Genomic DNA, 22,252 nt, shown 5'->3' on the forward strand with positions numbered 1-22,252 from the left:
AAAAACATGTTAAAAATAATAGAATCGAAACCAAATCAAACACAATTAAAAAATCGATCCAAACCAAATCAAACGTCACGGTTCGAATCAATTTTCAATTTTCTTCAATTTTTTTCATCCGTCTTATTTGTTTGTCTTGTTTGATTTCATGGAATTGCCTTCAAAGTGGAGGGTAAATTAGGAATTTTAATTTGTAACTTGGAGGATGAAGTCCGAGGGAGGGACAACACAATAGTGCCATTCTACTCACACTTCTATAATGTTTCGTTTCTCTTTTTACTTTTTTATAATGTCATTTAATTAATATGATTAAAATTAATTAATTAATTTGATCTTGGTTAAAGTTATACCTATCCAAGGATAAAAAATTGATAATGGGGTCTGATTTTTTTCTTCATTACTCTTTTTTATGTAAATGATGATAACGGATGTATTAAAAAATAATATGTAATTGTTTGATCAAAAGCACATTTATTAAAAATATAGCATAAAAAGTAAATTTTATTAAAAATTAATAGGATTTATTTTTATTTAAGAGTCCCTTTGATAATCAGTTTGAGACAAGTAAAATTAGAATCTTTAACATTTTTATTTAAATTTTCAAAATATTTGAGTGATGTGCTTAATTGGAAATAATAGACCGAATTGATTTTAAATTCAAGCTTAAATACAAAGGATTGAATCATTAAATAAAAACTATACTATATATATAGTATTAATAAATTATATTTCACATAGAATTTAGTTTTTCCCTCTTTATAAAAACGCCATTACTTTTTTATATTTTATGGAATTGCCTTGATAAAGGATTTTTAACATTGGTTTTCATTCCTCTTCTTAAATCGGCACATCATATGCAAACAACCTATTAACTATTCATGCTCCTTTCCTCTTTGCTATTTCATTATTTGTCTTGAATAATTTGAATTTTGTGATTTTTTTTTATTGATCTTCGATGTTGGTGTGAGGGTTGAGTGTTGTACATGATAGGTTTGATTTGGAGATTAGTTGAGATAAACTTTTTATGTGATTCATATTTATGTTCATTAGTTTGGTTTCTTCATTCGTTATGTGCTTTTTGTAGTTTGATGGGTTTGGTTGAGAAATTAAAAAGTCATTTTAAAAATGATTCAAGATCGCTTATATTATTTTTGGATGTATTTATAATTGTATCATTTTTAAAGAACTAAATTTACATCTGACTAATTATTTAATTTTAGATTTTTTGCACGTGAATAACGATGAATTAATGATTCATGCATTGCAAAATACTGATAAATCGAAAAAAAAACTAATAGAATAGCAAGGCCATTACGCTTAAAGTATGTTGAAATTTTATCACATTAACTTTAGAAGTGACGAAGGAGAGCAAGTCGCACTAACTTCAAAAGAGAAAAAAGATCGAGGGGTGCAAAAAGGAAGAAGTCAAGTTCAAGGTACATGTTGTCTTCGATGAAAGCCCACGTGGCCAGAGTCAAAGTCATGGTAGGTGAGTTGAAGGAGAAGTATGAAGAGATTGAGGCACTCATCAAGATATTTAAGTCCTAACGAGACAAGTTTAACACGGAGATGCACAAGGCTTTAAACTAGTTGTTGAACAGCTTGACCTAGAAGAATGCGGGACTAAAGTCCATGGTGGAGGCACTGAAAAATGGGCTCAAGCAATTTAAGGGAGAAGTAGTTGCATGCCAAGCCACTACAAATTGCTAGTCCATGGCGTCCTTGGTGGAGGTGCCCAAGCCAGTGCCATTTGTGGGGAGTAGTTCTACCAAAGAGATCAACAACTTCATATTAGGCCAAGTTGAGCATTGTTATGTTGTATTTGACGAATGTAGATCTTTTATGGTAGCATCATAGGGACAATGTAGTGAGACTCGAGGAACGTGTTGTGACCACATGAGATAGGTTCATAAAGGAGCTAAAGCAATAGTTCAAGCTTGAGTACACGAGGATGAAGCCCAAGGCAAGCTCCACAAACTTACATATAAAGGCAAGGTAAGGGACTATTGTCAAGAGTTTTTTAAGTTATTGCTCACGGTGTCGGACATAAGCAAGACAGAAATGCTTTTTTGCTTCATGGATAGGTTAAAATTGTTGGTGAAGGATGAGTTGCAACACTGAGGCATGCAGGATATGAGTTGGGCCATTACCATGACAAAATCAATAATTGAGTTTAAGTGTGCCGACATTCCTTAACATTGGCATAGTAATGAGAAACAGGTGATGGAGGCTCTTCATTTAAGGGAGAGGCTGATGGGAAGCTTGCCAACAGCAAGCTCAAGATCAAAGACAAAGGTCGGGGAGAAAAAAGTCCTCAAGTGTTATTTATGTGACAATCCCAATGGGTAAAAGAGTACCTAATTAAGAAGAAGCTTTTCAGCGATTGAAAATGAAAGTAGAAAGGACAAGCTACAACAAAAAGACGCATGCTTGAGTGGTTGTTGTTTTGTCATTATCTTTTGTATAAGGCCTCTTTTCTTGTTATTATGTGATGATACTGACTATTTTTTTGTATGATCCTATTAGCAACATTGACGTCTGGCTTTGTGAAGGCTGCAATTGCATTAGAAGTTTTTTTGTAACCAATGAGGCACTATGATACTTCCTTGTTGTTAGATTTTTGTATGTCTTCAATGAAATATATTTATTACTTGCCTTTCAAAAAAAAAAAAACAAAAAGAACGCAAGCAAATAAGTGTCACAGAGACGTATTGAGGATCGAAGACCTTTAATGCAGTAAATAGACATGGACAACCCATAAGGGAAATATGGTTGGGCACCAATAAAGTGTGACACGAGATAGAAACTTCCTTAATGGCATGGTAAGGGTTTAGCAAATTCTGTAGAATGAAGAGGAGTAAGTGAGCACATGAAAGATTGCAGCGTTCCTCTAACAACGAGGATGTTGCTAGCTTGAGTAGGGGAGAATATCACATGCTGAGTGACAATGAGACCGATGAGGGGCTATCCAAGGTGCTGAGCCATCAAGCAACAGGCCGTAGGTGAACTAGAAAAAAAACAAGCGAACCATAGTTACTACTTGCCTAGACAGACAAGCCTAACACGCAAGTAAGCAACCGACTACATGGCCCAGTCAAACCATGCAACTAGGCAGTTTGCCCAGTTAGGTCCAATGGTCATTGGGCTAGCAAGCAAATAGACTCGTGCCCTTGTTAGGTGGCATTGGAAAAAATTCAAAATTCTACTTATTAAGGGGTTTTCCACTCCCCCATAATTGTTAGGGGGTTTATTTGCCCCATATGAAAATTGTATGGGGATTTCTTTGGCCTATAAAATGAACCCCCACCCCTCGCACAAATCTGGATAAGTAATAATATTTTCCTTTACCTTCATTTGTTGTCTTGTTTGTAGACACTTAATTTTGTCTGGGGTGTTTTTTTTAAAAAAAATATGAAAATAAAAAAAAGAGGCAGAGAAAATTAGGGAAAGAAAATAGAAACAATTAAAGAGAGAAACAAAAAGTAGAGGTATTTGAAAAAAAAAAGATAAAATAATTCTTGAGTTCCTTTTATATCTAAGAGAATCAATTTAGTTTCTAAAGAAACTATCTTGATTAAAGGGAAAGATAAAAAAGAAAAAACAGAAAGAGTTCTACTTTTTTGAATAAGGTTTAAAGAGTGCTCCTCATTCTTGACAGTGCACACTTGGTATCTGGATTTGCCGCTTATTATCTAGATTTGCAATTTGATTTTCATTTTAAGTTTTTCAGCCCAATTAGGTAAGTTTCTTTTTTATATGATTCTAATTTTTATTTTTATTTATTTCTTAGGACATTTAAAAATTAGGAGTTCACATAATTTACGTAAGTTCTCCAATATGAAATCTCAATAATGCCAAAAGCGACTTCTCAAAAATTTCTAAGTGAGAAAATTGTCCAAAATTTTGCCATAAGTGTTTGAAGGTTTCGAAAAATTTTCGATACCCAAGGATTTATATACATATTTAAATAAAATAAAAAAGATAAAAATTATACAATTAAATAAATAAGTTCTCTAACGATAAAATCTTAAGAATGCTAATAACAGCTTCTTAGGAACCTCTAGGTGAGAAAATTTTTTAAAATTATGCCATAAGCATTTGGAGGTTTTGAAAAATTTTCAATATTAAGAAGTTTTTTTATTTCAAAAAACTACTAAAATAGGAAAAGAAAATAGAATTAAAATATTAGACTAGATTTTATTTAATAAGGCTTAAAGGAAACATAATTGATAGGGTACCAATTAAATGGGTATTGTGGGAGTGCTAATACATTTCTTATACGTCAATGAACTTTCGAACCTAATCTGCTTCGTAAATTAGAAATTATTCTTTTTAAAGAACTAAGTCAAGCCTATGACTTTATTAGAAAAATAGATTCACTTGAGTGGTCAATCACACCTCCAAAAAGATTGATGGTGACTCCCTTCTACAACAAACGGTTGAGTTCTAAGACTCGCACATTATGACATTGTTTCCTTTACTTTTTATTTCCATCTTGTGTGAGTAAGCAAACTCAAGAGAAAGATAGACTGTTAGACTGACTTACACAAAACTCGAGGAAGTTGAGTGAGCATCTGAGGTCGCATGTTGGCTCATTGAGAAACTCACACATGACACCAAAATCTAGAGAAAAAGAAAAAGGTGTAATACATGAATTTGCTCTCAAAATTAATCAAAATATTCAATTTACTCCTTCAACTTTTATGTTATTCAATTAAGGTTCAAGACTATGTATTCTAATATTAATGATATTGATGATACCTCCTTTCCATATGTACAGAATCATTAACTTCCATCTATGTTTCCATATGTACAAAATCATTAACTTCCATCTATGTGCATAATTCATGGCTAGACTATAGAACGTTACCTTCGTTAGGTGATATAGTCTTGATTACATAGATTGTAATTAACTATAGTACTCTATATAAAAAAAGCATCACCTACTATCAATAAGAATTATCCTAGAGAGGTATTCTGAATTTATTTGGTATCAAAACGGGTTTTTTTTTTAATTTTATTTGTAGGCATGTCTGGAGATACAACAGATAAGACTAGTGGGGATTTGATAACGGTGGCAAACACATCCCAAAGCATTACAATCGATACAAATTCACCATATCATCTACATCCCTCTGATCACCTAGGTCTAGTTTTCATAACACATCTTTTAGTGAAAATGGCAAAAATTACTTCACTTGAAGTCGTTGTTTTTTGAATGCATTGCAGTCTAAGAACAAAGTAGGATTTGTGGATGGAAGCATAAAGAAACAAGATGTTAACTTTGGAGATTTTCAGCCGTGGATGCGATGTAACACAATAGTGTTGTCGTGGCTGAAGAATGTATTGGCTAAAAAGATCTAAGGAAGCAGTACCCATGTTGATACCGTAAGTGAAGTTTAGTTAGACTTGGAAGAACGCTTCACTCAAGGGATTGTTCCCAAAATTTACGAGTTGAAACGTGCCATTGCTTTCCTTCAACAAGAGAAGACCTCGATTTCTTCATATTATGAAAAATTGAAAGTCATTTGGGGTGAGTTACAATCCCCTAACCCCGATTCTTATGTGCACATACAATTATACTTGTGGTGTAACCAAGAAGGTTCAGATCATGAGGGAAGAGAAGAAGGTATATGATTTTTTTAATGGGTCTTGATGACATCTTCTCCACCGTTCAATTTTAGATATTAAGCATTGAACCGCTACCATCCATTGGCCAAGCATATGTCGTTACTGCACATAAGGAAAAACAAACGTTAGTCATCGTTGCTAAGACACCGTTCGTTGAGGCAACATTGTTGATGGCAAAAAACACTGGACGTGGACAAATGAGGGCCATGAATCAGACCAAAGAAAGGACTCGAGAGACACGCGTCAGTAGGAATAGTGAAAGTGACGATGATGGGAATTTTCGTTGCACTTACTGCCACAAGAAGACCCACACACGTAAGGACTGTTATGTGAGAAATGGGTATCCTTCTTAGTGGCATAAACTACAAAATCATGTTGGAAATCAAGGACGGGGACAAAGAGTGAGTCATGACAATGGTGCGTCACATCACACATAAGGGCACACATGGGTGGATCTTTCATAGCATATGTTGAAATCAGATCTCTTCCAAATCCAGGCCTATCAAGTACACAACACCAACAGCTAATGGCTTTATTAAAGACACAAACCCAGAAGACTCCCTCTGTAAATATGATGGCTACAAACTCCATGAATGATAATTTTTCTAGTAAGACTACATTAATAATACCTTGGGTCATCAATACAGAGGCCATCAATCACATTTCCTATTTGATTGATATACTGTCCAATGTGGTTAAGAATCCTAACATACCCCTAGTTGAGATTCCTAATAGAGTGACAATTAATGTGTGGGTCTTAGCGTAAGTGATCCTTGGCTAAAGTTTGGTTCTGAATAATGTCCTTGGCATACCAGAGTTTTGTTATAATTTGATATCAATGACATAACTGACAAAAGACTTGAATTGTATACTGATATTATGGCCTGATTTCTATGTGATATAGGACTTTCGCTCGAAGAAGCTAATTGGAGTGGGTAAAATGAGAAAAGGCTTACATTTCTTAGAATCCACGAGAGGGGGCATGGCATTGGTGGCAAACAAGTAGTGGAACGCGAGTTTATGGCATCGTCGATTGGGAAATCTACCAATTCATCGATTCTTTGTGATTCCAAACTTATCTTGTCACTTTGATGCGTAAAAATATTTATTTTATGATGCATGCTGCCAAGCGAAACAGACACGATTACCTTTTCCTATGCATACAAATAAAACTAATTGCATTTTTGAATTAATTCATTTTGATATCTAGGGTCCATAACGCACTCAATCTTATTTTAGAGCACATTATTTTCTCACCATTATAGATGATTCCAATCGAGTCACCTAGGTTTATCTCATGAAATTTAAGTCTAAAACACGAAAATATCTACTTCATTTTTTTCATTGGGTGAAGAATAAGTTTAATTTGATAGTTAAGATTTTGTGGACTGACAATGGTCTCGAATTCGACCATGAGGATTTGTTAGCTCATTACAGTGAAAATGCGATGGAACGTCAATATAGTTGCATTAACATTCCACAATAAAATGGAGTAGTGAAATGTAAGCATCAACATATATTGAAGGTTGCTAGGGCGTTACAATTTCATGCTAGTTTGCCCATTTGATTTTGGGGTGAGTGTGTCTTGACAGTAGCCTACTGAATTAATCGAACGCCTTTTTCTGTTTTGCACAACCAAACACCATATGAATTATTGATTGGAAAAGCTCCAACTTATGAGCACTTGAGGAGCTTTGGTTGCTTGTGTTATGAGCATATAAACATTAGGTCTCGAGACAAATTTGCCTTGCGATCTTCACCGGGTGTGTTTGTAGGCTATCCTAATGGTCAAAAGGGATATCATTTCTTGGATCTCAAAGATAAGTACATTTATGCTTCTCGGGATGTTGCTTTCTGTGAAAATTATTTCCCTTTTGTAGCAAAAGGACATGCCTCAATATTCAGTAAGAGATGCAACAAGTCTTAATGGACATGCTTCCCAAATGGGCAACAACCATGACATATTCTATTGGATCACATGGAACAGCCTAACATTAGGCATATGGGCTCACTGATGGCAAATGAGCTAAGTCTTGACAATACTCAACTTACCAATGATCACACAGTTGTTCGTGATGAAGTTTTGGTTATAAATCTTCTTTAGGCCATGATTGGTTACATAGGTCTTCTCCTACCACTCATGATGTTACAGCCATTGAACCCATGGCTTTTTTAATTGTTCAATCCTCAAGAACTTCGCCTCCTCTTTTGAGCAAACACACTAGAAAAATTTCCAACACATTAGCAGATTACAATTTTGTGCTTTCACCCTCTCTCACTCCATCACAACCCATTCCACTATCAACTAACTCAACGATATTTCCTTTATCTAAATATCTCACATATTCTCGATTTTCTAATACTCATAATGCCTTTTTAACAGCCATTTCCACTACAGATGTGCCCAAAACCTTTTTTTCAGGCAATCAAGCATGATCACTAGAGAGAGGCTATGGCCAAAGAAATTTTGGCATTGGGAAAAAATAAAACATAAGTTCTCACCACTCTACCGGATGTAAACATGCCATTGATTCAAAATGGGTTTATAAAGTCAAGTACAATCCAGATGGTAGTGTGGAGCATTATAGAGCACGACTAGTGGCCAAAGGTTTCAATCCAATTGAAAGGATAGACTTTAGCACTGGTTGCCAAGTTAGTTACTGTCTGGTGTCTACTAGTTGTTGCCATTGCTCTCATTTGGGAGTTACACCATTTGGATGTAAACAATGCATTCCTCCATGGTGACTTGGACGAACAATCTACATAAAGATTCTGCAAGGTTTTGCACGCAAAAAGGAGCATCGTGTCTGTTGATTATAGAAATCTCTTTATGAACTTCGTCAAGCATCACGAAATTGGTATAAAAAATATACTTCTTCTCTCATAGCCATTGGTTACGAACAATCACATGCTGATCATTCGTTTTTTACATCATGTCATGGTAAATCTCTTATTGCTATTTTGACTTATGTGGACGATATCATCATGGGTACGGATTCAACTCGAATTAATTTCTTGAAATGGTACTTGGATAATAAATTCCACATCAAGGATTTGGGCAAATTAAAATATTTTCTTGGCATTAAGGTTGCGCAATCACCTACTAGCATTGCCTTAAGTTAATGCAAGTATGTGTTGGATATTTTGGCTGAAAGTGGCATGATGGGTAGTAAACTTACTACATTTCCCATGGAGCAGTAACACAAATTGATTGCAGAATCTAGCCAGCCCTATGAAGATCCAAGATAATATCGGTGTCTTGTGGGCTAATTACTTTATCTTACTATCACACAACTTGATATTAGTTACACTGTGCACATATTAAGCTAATTTATGGATGATCCAAGACAACCACACTTGGATGCTGCTTATCAAGTACTTCGTTATTTGAAGAATGCACTAGGCCAAGATATCTTTCTTCCATCTAATAATTCACTCACACTTCGTGCATATTATGATGCTGATTGGACAAAATGCCCTCTCACCCAATGATCCACTTTTGGGTATATTATGTTTCATAGGTCCTTACCCATCTCTTGGAAGGCAAAGAAACAAACAGTTGTTTCTCGTTTTTCGACAGAAATAGAGTATAGAGCTATGGCTACATCACTAGTGAGATTATTTAGTTGATCCAACTTTTTCGTGATTTTGGTGTCACGTGTTCCACTCCTTTTTCATTGTTTTGTGATAACCACGTTGTAATCCACATCGCCTCAAATCCAATTTTTCATGAACGAATGAAGCACATTGAAATAGACTGCCACTTTGTTCGGCATCACATTTAATTGGAGGTACTCATTCCTCGTCACACTTCCACTACATACCGGTTAGCTAATATATTCACAAAAGCTCTTGGACGGGATTGCTTTCTTGAACTACTTGCCAAGTTTGGCATTTTAAATCTTCACAGTCCAACTGGAGAGGAAGTATTGATGATATTGATGATATTTCCTTTCCATATGTATCAAAATCATTGATTTCCATCTATGTTTCCATATTTACAGAATCATTGACTTCCATTTATGTGCATAATTCATGACTAGACTGTAGCATAATTTCTGGCTAGATTATTGGATGTTACCTTCATTAGGTGATATAGTCTTGATTATACAGATTGTAATTAACTATGGTTCTTTGTATAAAAGGAGCATCACCTATTGTCAATAAGAATTATCCTAGAAAAATATTCTGAATTGATATCTAAATTTAATATTTAATATCCCATTATTTTTACAATTTCGCTTAAGCTAACTTATGACAAAGTCTAAGGCTGAATATGTTTATTAATTATTTATGTATCAAATAAGAAGGAATAATGTTGGCTATGTTGACATGGAAATGGAAAGCTTTCCTTTTTGGAAAAAATGGAATAAGTTGCAAGAGAGAAATGCAAGTAGGAACGGTAATTAAATTTAATTTGGTTATAGATGATTTTGCATGTAGCTAGATTTGGCTTCGAGTGATAATTCAGAGTTTTCAAACTTAAAAAGAAATTAGAAAGAATAAATGATAAAAATTGAAAATTGAAAAATTAGAGATCGGAACCTTTGGTGGAATCTACAATGAAAAAAAGGAAAAAAGAGAACTATTTTACTAAATAATTTATAACAACTTGAATAAAAATATTTTTTAAACATCTTATTAAATTTTGATCGGAATAAAATATTTTCTAGAAGTTAAAATTAAAAAAAAATGCCTACAAGAATTAAATTAAGAAATTGTTTACAAGAGAAAAGATAAGACAACTGTAGCCAACACATATTAAAGTCTACTAGGATTAAGTATTGCACATCTTATCTTGCATTAACTTAAAAGACTGAACAACTTATCTATATGGAATTTTATTTATGGAAAATTACCAAAAATATTTTATATTGATGTAGACTTGGTGATAGGGCTCTTAGGAATTTAACCATTGGAGGATAGCCCAAAATTGGCTCAAATGTGAAGCACACTTGGGCTTAGCCCACCTTTCTACACAAAATAGAGATGCCATATTTCTGTTAGAATTGTAATGAGCAAGCATACATTACAGAAGGCAAGAAAAATGTCTTTTCAACTACTAGGTTATCTATCAACTTATATGATGAGATTCTACAATAGGCATTCTTTGTTCTTTTGACATTATAAATTTTGTAGTATAATTGAAATTTTATTTAGGATTTTATCTTCTTATTTTAAAATTCTTTTGGATATTTACCTAATCAAAATGAATTTTTAATTATTAAGTGAATCCAAGTTATTCTCAATTGTTTGTCAATGAACTTTGATAATTTTTTTTGCATAATGTTTAGAATATTTTTCAATTATTTAAGAAAATTTAAATAAATATTTATTCTTTTATTACATTTAATCAAATCTATATATTTTTATTTTGAGCTAAATAGGTTTTTATGATTAGTGGTTGACAAATTCTCATTAGTTAAAATACCATATGTCACTTTATACTCATGTGGCATTAATGTGGCACTAATGTAAAAGATGAAAAATGTCACGTGATCATATCATCATGCAATATTAGTATGTTATATCACCGTCCACTATAGCATATCAGCATACTATGTTAGGGTCATGTTGATATAAAGTGATAAGTGAGGTTCTTACTAATATCATTTAGTCAACTATTAGTTACAAAGATTTATTCAATTCAAAATAAAAATATAAAAGTTTGATTAAATGTAATAAAAAAATAAAAATTTATTTAAATATTTTTTATGAATAAATACTATAGTGTCAGACTATGTCTAACTAACCCTATTTTGATAGTTTTACACCAAATTTTACTTTCATTTAAAAGTTACATTAATGTGGTATTTAATTTGTAAAACAATAAAATCTTTTACCCCTACTTGAGCAATTTTGACTTCTAAATTCAAAGTTTTCTCATACTATAATACCATATCCTTCAAATCAGCCAAGTGCTAAACAGAAAGTCTGGGAGAACCACCAAAATGCGAACTTTTTGAGATTATAACTCTGATTATGGAGTTTAAAAACTCTGTCTGCAGTGTATGAAACAATTAATTTTTTTCTTTTTTGCCTGCCATCTCTTTTCACTTCTTTATTCACACGCATCCAGCATTACAACCACTGTAGTGTAATTGCAGGAGAGACCTCTTACCACCACCTTTATACTCATGCAAGTGGCTTTCTCTTGCAGGTTCTAGAATCAAATTTTGGACCATCAAATATTATTGACTTACTTTTTTGCATCATCTAATCTTATTTTTTTTGACTTATGGGCCAAAAATCCCAATTCCAAGTACTTCTATTTGATTGCAGATTTTGGAAAATCAATCCCATATTGAAAGATAAGTTCAAAAGGCTTTTTCTTTTATTGTTTTTGATTTTTGTTGCAAAAGGCACGTCAGGTTTCAGTCAAAGCACTGTTGTATCTGGTGGGACTCAGTATAGAGACAGTGGATTCTGAGAAGCGTATTGAAATGCTAGAATATTCAACGAAATGACAACATTAAGAAAAGCTGCTGCACTCTTTGAGCTGCATTCACCAAGCTGCATTAATGTCTTAGTGGGTCAAATAAAAATGTTCTTTCTGCAATGAGAAAGGATCCTGAATGTATGACCACAATTCCATCTCGGTACTTAGGTCCTAATGACTTGTAATCATATGAAAACTGAAAACAACTATGCTGTCTCTTCATCACAGTCCATCAATCCATCAACATGAGCTTGTAGAATGTTCACAATATGTATCTAGCTGCTAGGTAGGTATTCCATAACTTCGATTTTCATTTTTTTTATGATTTTTTTTTGTGGCTTTAGACATCTATCTTCTGCTATTTCAGAAACAGAAAGATGCAATATATTGAATGATTGCCATACATGATGATGAATTTCTCATCTCTAATTGTGGGAATATCTAGAAAATATGCTATCTGTGTCATCCATGTCAAAATCTTTCTCTAAGAAGTTGAGCCTAGCTAGTAATGGGATGGTACGTAATGGCTGAATCAGGTCATATGCAAGCAAAAGCAGCTGTTCTCACCTTCTCATAAGGGCCATAAAATCTGCAACAAAGCTAAAAGCAGCCATCAAGAAATGAAGGGGTGGGGGGGGGGGGGGGGGGGGGGGGGGGGGGGTGTGGCTGGGCAACAAGCCTCTATGAAGCAAACCTACAAGAAATCTATTGCCTAAAATTAATCTTCCAATCAATAGAGCTAAACCAGTATGGCATCCATACTTTCCAGTAAAATACTACCATATTTACACTGTAGAGCCTAACATGCAAGGTTGGTGAGGAATTAATCTATGTTGAATCCTTTCCATTTATCAGCAGCCAATTTTTAAGTGATGATATGCTGGGGTCAATCTAATTATTCAGATCTTGATCATGACTTTTTTTTCCTGTAATCCATGTGTCCCATAATTAAGCCATTTAAAATATCCTTAATAGTAGAGCCTTTTCCTAGTGAATATCTCTTGAGCCTTTTCCTATGAAGTTATCCTTAATGGTTGAGCCTTTTCCTATAGGTGTAAATTCTTCTTTAGATGGCAGTCTAAAATATAATACTGTTAGATTAATTTGATTTAAGAACTGAACATTACAAGATCAAAACAATCATGTTGAAGGGAGACCTAGGGGTTCTGGGACCTGTGTAAAGTCAAACAGGCTTACCTGTGAAAGGGCCTTTCACTCAAATGTTATATCTACTCCAACATTTTTTTCTGCAGTTTCTGTTAAAATGTCCAAGGTGTTGAGTGCTCCAAATGCACATTTCCTACAGTAATGAGTCCTTATCTCGCCAATCCTGTGCTTCTCAAAAGAAGTGGGCAACAAGAAATTTGGCAAATTGCCATATATATTTGTGAAATTGGGTAATACGACATCTTTCAAATTGATGCAAGGAATATATAACTTGACTTCAAACTCAAAAGCAAAAAAGAAAAAAAAAGGTTAGACTTCTAGCTTGTAAAGGCGGCAGGTACAATATCTACAGCTGGTTTGGTACGATTCATGATAAAGGATATGGACAAACGTCAGTTGGTCGTTGTTATGCTCTCAGTTCAGTGCACATTATGGCAATATTCTGAGGTGCAGATCAGCTTAAGGATGAAATTGGAAACGGATTGCAGCTTTGACAACCAATGGTAATCGATTTCTTTAATTTTAAGAAGTGTGTAAAGTCCCACGTCACTGTGAAATGACTAGCAAATTAAGTGAATGTCTCGTCGAGACGTGGACTAGTTTATGTGCATGATTTTTCAGGCAGCCTTGGTTTGAATTAATCCGGATGCCGCTTTTGTCAATGAGCTGCTGATGATTCCATGATCAGGGGCGACAATGTCTAGCAAAAAACATGAAGGAGAATGCTCTCCAATAATCTAATTTCCAACAATTTGTTTTGCTTTGGACCCTCATAAAGTGGAGGAAGGTTATGAATACGATGTACCCTTTTTGAGTTCCTGTTCCCAATCGATTCAGGAACCTGAGAATGGATGGAGTAGAAAGGATGGACTCGAGTCTGTCCTTAAGCAGTGTATCTATTGATTACTTTGGTGAAAAAAAGCAGCATTAGATTACAACTTCAAAAGTAGTGGTTCCAAAACAACCGTCTAGATTTATCATTCCTGATACTCTTTATGGGATTGAAATGGTTGAAATGAAATGTTGCTGCCAAATATCCTTCGGGGCCATGTAGAAACAAATTTTTTTGTTTAGATGTTTGTATATTTTTTTAATAATATATATATATATATATATATCTATATATGTATATGTGTCTGCGTGTGTGCGAGTGAATGCAAGTGTATTTCTTTTTCAATAGATATTGGTTAAGTAAGTTCAAAGGATGTTACTTGCTATGGTGTCTTTTGGCAAGGGTATATGTTTCCTTACAAGAACAGTGAAAATTAGGTTTCAAAAGAAATAATGATTGAAAATAAGGGTTCTGTTTCAAGGCACATTGTGCTTCTGTTTGCTCAGTCAGAGTCATTGCAGATTGCCTGGGCTAAGGAACATTACTAGGATGGTGTTGAAACTGCTGATACTTTTCGGTCATGTATCTGGTCCTTTTGCATCCCAGATTCGGCTCTCGATTGGTTCAGGATTTGGTGCCAATATGCCATTGCCAAGTTGGAGTCCTAGAGGTTTCAATTCTGAAATTCAGTGGATAATTAGTCATCCAAGAGAAGGAACTCCTTCTAATTATATTGGGAGATGAAAGATTTGAATACAGTGTTTTGAAAAAAAAATATTATTGAACTAAATACTCAAATGCATTTAAAAGAATTTAAAAACCTATCGAATAGTTCTTAAAATACTAATTTATATATAATTTTTGAAGTTTTCATGTCAAACGTGTAATTAACTTAGCAATGAAAATTGTTTTTGTTATTCTTACCAACTTGCCTCCCATTTTCTTCCAACATGATTAATAGTAATTCCATTACTTAAATCCAGGAGGGATCTGCCGATTATTTGATATGTCATTATATAAATAGAAATTTCAAGTTAAACCCTTAAATTATTGTCAAATCAAGAGAAGAACAACATTTTCCATTTCCTATTCTTTCATTGATGAAATTATTTTCTGCCAATACAGTCCATATTTGCTATCTATTGGCTACATATTCAGATGGGGTATATGAATTGCTTATTCATAAAATGACAAAGAAAATAAATAGAAAAAGAAAGGCCTCAGACTCCTGAATTGTACAGGAGAATGTAGAATCTTCCCTGCTGGTTGGCTAAAGATTCATGATGGGAGTGTGAAACATGTCGGTTGGTCCTCATATTGCTTTTCAGTTCAATGCACACGATTCCCAGCTGCAGTTTTCCATTGCATCCAGGCCTTTCAATCACAATGTTAGGGATGCCATTATCTAAAGCCATTTCAACTTGACAAATTATGGAAAATGGATTGCTTCAAAAAAAGTGTAAAAAGTACCAACATTGTCAACAATGATATGACTAACAATTCAGCCAATAGTCTCTTTAAACGTAGCCCAATGTTTCGAGGCACGATCATCAAAGCACCTTGGTCTGAATCTAGGTGCCAATTTTGTCTATAGACTTGCTGATATGATTCACTGCTCAAAGAGTGACATGGTCTGACAGACACGAGGGGAAGTTGCAGAAAGCTATCAACCTGTAACTTTGGTTTCAGACCCCTATAAAGTGGAGGCATGGACCCTTTTTCAAACTCCTTGAACTTAGAAAATGAATGGAGTAGAAATACATGACATTGAAGCTATCCATTAGCAGTGTATCTACTGATGACTTTGGTGGAAAAGTAGCAGTTTTGCTTGCAGAGATCAATAGTGCGGGTTCCACAGAGCTTCTCTTCATATTTGTGATCATCTCCTTGTACTCGTTTATGGGGATTGTTGTTATGGGATTAGGCAATGTCACATGCATGGTCTCTGAGACAGACAATTTCATGATTACTTTTGTGAAGTGAGTTGATGGAGTTGGCAAGTGGATATACTTATCAGTTTAGATTTAAATTTCGCTTGTTGTCCAAGTTAATTGACTAAATAGTCAATAAAAGAAACCTTGTCAAAATTTTTGGTGGATTTCAATTCGGAAACCATAGGAACACCCTTAAAAGCTGAAAAAATAAGTCAAAAGGATGAAATAGTATGAGGATTCATTCAGCACAATAATGAAAATTCCAAGTAATTTTCGAGGTATTAATTAAAAACAAGTTGAAAAAAAAAAAAGCAAACAAAGCACTTTGCAACATCAAATAAGGAAAAATTTATGTGATCTGATCACCAAATTAATTAATGATGTGCATAAAGAGGCTTTTGTAAACTATGATGTAAAAAGAGAATAACTAGCAAAAGGTGAGGCTCTTTCCATGTTCATACTACTTAAAAAAGAAGAAAAATAAGAACATGTCATGTGGATTTCACATCCATCACTTTGTTTAAATTAAATTGGTGAATCCCCAACTGAAAAATGAACATGAAAACACATGCTATAAACAAATAGAGAGGCACAGAAAGAGTGACCTTCAATATATAGGAATATCAAATATAGTTCAAATGGGAAGTGACTAGGACATCACTAAAGGAAAGAAAGAAAAAAAAAACACTTTAGGTCTATATCCCTTATGCCTATACATATATATATATATATATATATATAATTTTATGTCTTTGCTCTAGTGATTTGAGGGTTTTATCATGAATGCTTTGACAATGGTTTAAATGGTAATGAAAATATTGGAGTGAAAGATAGGAGGGGAAGGGAGGGGAGGGGAGGGCGGTAGACCCTGTAAAGTTCAATTCCTAATTAACTTAGCCAAAAAATAAGAGAGAAAGAAAAAGAGATGAAGAGAGAGAGAGAGAAGGAGAGGGACAAGACAATGTGCTTTCAAACGTAATGGAAACGTCAGGAAAAGTTGATGTAGGAATTGGCGGCAATTCCCTTAAGCTTACCATGAATTGAATTGTAGCCGTTCATTGGTAATTCCATTTTCTTCTTTTGCTCTCCCACTTTTGACTTTTAATCTAATCTTCAAGAGGGGGGGATATGAGTTTGTTACAAATTTTCTGTCATGGTAAAAGACTTCCATTGACGTGACTTTGATGCTTCTTTTTCAGTCGGCTGTGTTATGGTTTCAACATTGAAATCAACTTCCATCACATGGTTTTCTTGATATGGTATCAATGATCTTGGTATATAATCATTTCCAATTTGTATTTAATTAGGGTTTGCCGTAAATTTTTACGTCAACGAGATCTTATCTTAATGATAAAGAAAGAAATTTTGAAATATTAATTTGTTTTAATTTAACTTAATTATTACCTTACATGAAAGCACTTAATTTCTAAAATATGTCGGTCTTAATTAAGTATACATCGGTTTTATTAGTAAACACAGATGAAATTTATCACTCGTATGTCAATTTGTTTTTGTCACATGATGTTTAAGTCAACATAAAATATATCAACAAAGAAGTAGATTTAAAGTAAATTTGAAATATATATTATGAAAGAGAAATCGAGTTTTTTAAATTACGGATGAAAATGAATAATAAAAGAATATTAAGGACTAATATAACAATTTATCACTCATATATCAATTTGTATTTGTCACATGACGTTTAAGTCAACATTCAATATATCGATGAAGAAATAGATTTACAGTAAATTTGAACAATATATATTATGAAAGAGAAATCGAGTTTTTTAATTATGGATGAAAATGATTAATAAAAGAAGATTAAGGACTAATATAACAATTTATTATGATCTGCTGGCAAGAATGAAGAGATCATTCTATGCACAAGATGACCATTCAAAGAGAACAGTGTAAGCTAGCCCCCAAGGCAAGGCAAAAGCCCCCCGACTTTACGAAACACAGTTGATTAACACTTCCCTGCCTCGGCAATTCCTTTATCCCTGCCCTTGATTTTGATGATAATTTTTTCAAAATTTTGCATCGATTTAGTATATATATATATATTTCATTGACAAAGAATTTGGTCATTAACTTTGATTCGACATGCTTTTTGCCTTACCTTTTTGCAGCAAACATATCTCTCATTGATTTTCTGTTTGTTGATGATTTTTTGCTTTTTATAAACTTTTCCTTTACGAAAGCTTTCTTTCTTTTCTTTTTTCTTTTTAAAATTTTTCCTAAAGTAAAAGTAAAAATAGTGTCCTCATATTGTATCTTTGATTTTTATCATTCTTTTCTAGAAGGGTTTGTCACGTATAATATATTATAAATGAAAGATAATTTTTTTATTGAAAAACGGTAATTCGTATCTGATTTCTTGAACAAAAGAATATATATAGTTTTGATAGTTAAAAAGAATATATATATATGCATCTATAGTCGAGCAAATGTTTTAGTTAAGAAAGCAAATTTTACTTTTACAAAAAACAATTGGTGATAGATAGATATATTTGTATGTCCGGGATATTCCTAACTTAATTGAAATTAGATTTTCTTGTCATCACTCTAATATCACTCCTCACATGTAGGAACAACGGATTAACATATGGCAACTCATCACAAAAGGCATCTATCGTAGAGGAGACAATAACAGGAGTGGCGCTTGCTTGGATATCAATGGTGGTAGGTTGAATTTAATGTGGATGTATCATTTGTTGTGATCATGGGCTCAAGGCAAGGTGTGGCTTCGGTTAGATATCCTATGAGATTGTAATCAACAATGAATGAATTAATTTGTAATTGTCAAAAAAGAAAATTGATATTATTAAGTTTTAAAGGTAGTTGGATTGCAATATTGATGGATATTGATATTGTTGTTTGAGGTTGATGCACAGTGGAAGAAGATGTGGTGGTGGTAGATTCAGTGAATGTTGTCATTGACCTGATGTTTAGATCGTGTGGCTGTTATGTTTATCAGAGCTCTAAGTCATATTAAATTTTAAGACGGACATCTAACCTAACACCAATTGACAATAGATCGAATAATTTTTATTATATTTATGTGTTTAGAATACCTCTAATTTATTAGATATAAGACTTTTTTATCACTACTTTAATACTTAGAAGATGTTATAAGATGCTGTCTAATAAAAAAAATTACTAAAAGAAAGTGGCATATCTTTTTTTTTGTTACCCTATTCTTTCCCCTTTCGGCTCTAATTCTCTCTCCCTAGCTTTATCTGATGCCTTATCTTGCTTATGTGTTTTTCCATACGAATCTGAATCTTAACTTTTGAATCCATTGATTAATTTATTTGTTGATGGGATTAGAGAAGAAATAATATAGTGATTTGGAAAAGAAAAATGTTAACATCAAACTAATTCCTTTCATTTTTGTACTTTCTCTGTTTGGAGGATTTACATGACAAACCTCTTTTTCTGATAATGGATGCTTTAATATTTGAAAGACCTAGGACTTAAAAAGTTTGGTTGCAGCTATGTACCTTTGAAATGTTTTGCTATTTGGTCGTCAAGAGATTATATTATTCAATCCATTGATAATGAAATTAATTCGTGTTTCGCATGGAATGTTTTGATTCAATAATAATAATTATATGTATCTTTTATTTAGTGAATTGAATCCGAATCTTCATTTTTAAATTAAAAGAAAAAGAATTCATGCTTCATATCTATACAAGTCAAATTTTGATTTTTTTTAATTTTATTGTAAATACTTAGAATAATAAAAGTGACAAGCAAATTTAAGGAAAGAATAAATAGTATATGTTGAGTTCATCTACATTCCTAGTATGTTGAAGTTCCACTTTTATTTGGAATTTTTCTAACTTTACATTGATCAATTTATTCCAATTATATGCTGATTCCTTATACATAGACTATATAATCTCAATAAAAAAAAAATTATGTGCCTCGAATTGGATCAACGAAGGAATATTATATCGTACTAAATGATCTAAAATTAAAAAAAAAAGAAGACGGAATAATGGTGAAGCATGTTTACAAATAATGCAAACCTTAAAAATATAAATTTTATATATTTTATTTAGATTATTTGAATCATGATATTTTTAAATATTTTATCATATTTTGTTTATAAACAGTAGAAACCCATAATACAAAAAACCAAAGTGCCAGCAATGTAGATGTGTCACAATAATTGCAAATTGGCATGTTCATGGACTTCCATACTTATTGCCATAAATAGCAACTATATATATATATGTATGTATCTTCTCTCTTACACGACCATGTGATTTGGGAAAATAGTGCTGAGATTTGTATGCAAAAGCCTTAATGTTTTTGGCTGTCACTGTCCCTCCCCCACCCCAATTTCTTCATACAAAAGAAGAGAAAAAAAAAATGGAACTGGATTATGTTGAATGGCCCACAGTTGACGTTTGAATCAAAGCAAATGAAAGCAATTTTTCTTTCTTTCTCCTCCTTCTTGCTTGTAAAATCTGCTTTTTGAGAGGTCGAGATGTCTGCGGGATGTGTCGGGGCACAATCAGTACATATTCAAAGCTTTAATTTTTGGCTTTTGGAAAATATAGAGAGTTTATGTATATATACAAGCAAAGATAAGTATAATGCAAGGTAAAGTGGAGCACTATTAGATTTCTTGTATCACGGCAAGTAATCTTTATATGCCTAAAAGAACACATACCCACTAACGATTATGACTTTAATTTTGAGGTTTAGAGTTTGAATTTTGAAATGAACGTACGGCGTGGGATTTACGAGATAATAAAAATTATTTTATATGAATTTATTTAAAAATAAAAGATAATTTATTTCGATCGTTAATTGAATAGAAAAGAGATTTAGATATAAATTTTAAATAAAAGATATGTATATTTATTATTGAATCAAATGTTCACCCGTGTTCGGGTATAGATAAGTTGTTGTTTTTCTTTGAAGTAGTTGGCTTCACTTGGAAAATAGGGATACTTGGGGAAAGTCAAAAAGCTACATAAGAAAAGACAACAAAAACCAAAATGAAATGAAGAGCTATATGTATTGTTTGACCTACAAATGTAGATACTACTATTAGTACATGAAAGCCATGGAAAACGTGGGAGAGAAATTAAGAAAAAGGCATGAGAGTAAATTACCTTTTTGATTATTTTAATCCTTTGAGATTTTCTATTTTAAACTATCCAATATTGAAAAATAATATTTTTGTTATCAAATTTTATAAGCATTGCTATTTTAGTCTTTTATTCATTAAAACATAGTGAACCTTTGATATCACTGTATCCACTTTTAATTGCTTTGTCACATGACTAATTAATGTGGTAATACAAAAGTAAGAAAAAATTATATTTAAAAAATAAATTAAATTTTAATATTTTTTTACTAGTTGTAAAAAATTCATATTATTTTAACGGTGGAGTGATTAATAATATTTATATATGTTGGTGAGAAAAAAAACGTATTTTCAAAATTAAGTAACTGAAATAAAAAATCTCAAAAAATTAAATAATTAAAAATGCAATTTAATCTAAACATAAAAATGCTTCATTATTCTCTTTTTTTTGGTTTGATTTTCATATTCAAATCTTGACCACCCTGTAACAATGATTATTCCCAATCTAGTTAAATCATAAAATAATGTTGAGTGAAAGGGAAATTGAGAGTAGAGCCGTCACGCAATCTTGTAGGGTCGAGCAAATATGTTTATTTCAACTGCAAAAATACATTGACAACTCCTCTCTCAAAAAAGTCATAAACAAAACGTGTGCCTTTTTTGCTCTTTACTTGATGGTCTTTATTGTTTCCATGAATATAATCCAATCAAAAAGAAAGATTTTTCCTCCTATCTTTTTGTCATTTTGTGGAAATAAATTAAAAATGGGGGGGAAAAAAAATTCTTTTTTCTCAATTTTTCCTTTTGAAGGATATATAATCTTCATGGGATTTTTCTTAAATGACAAAAAGAGTGAAAAGAATAGGCCACTACCACTTTGATCTCAGATCAAAATTTTGTCTCTTTTTAGAATAAATAAAAAAGAAAAACAAAACCTCCATTGACAAAACTATTGGAAGAGTGAAGAAGAAACAGTGACGTATCATTGCCTAGCTACCTCTAATGACTCCAGCTTGAATGATACTAAGCATGGGAAAACTTATGTGCGTTTTGGGGGGCCACTACTTTGACTATGATAGATCATCTGATGTATAAGAATATAACATTTGATATTATTCACGGAAGAGAAATATTAAAGTACT

Source organism: Theobroma cacao, chromosome 10 (assembly GCF_053813885.1).
Source record: "Theobroma cacao isolate CCN51 chromosome 10, ASM5381388v1, whole genome shotgun sequence".
NCBI lineage: Eukaryota > Viridiplantae > Streptophyta > Magnoliopsida > Malvales > Malvaceae > Theobroma > Theobroma cacao.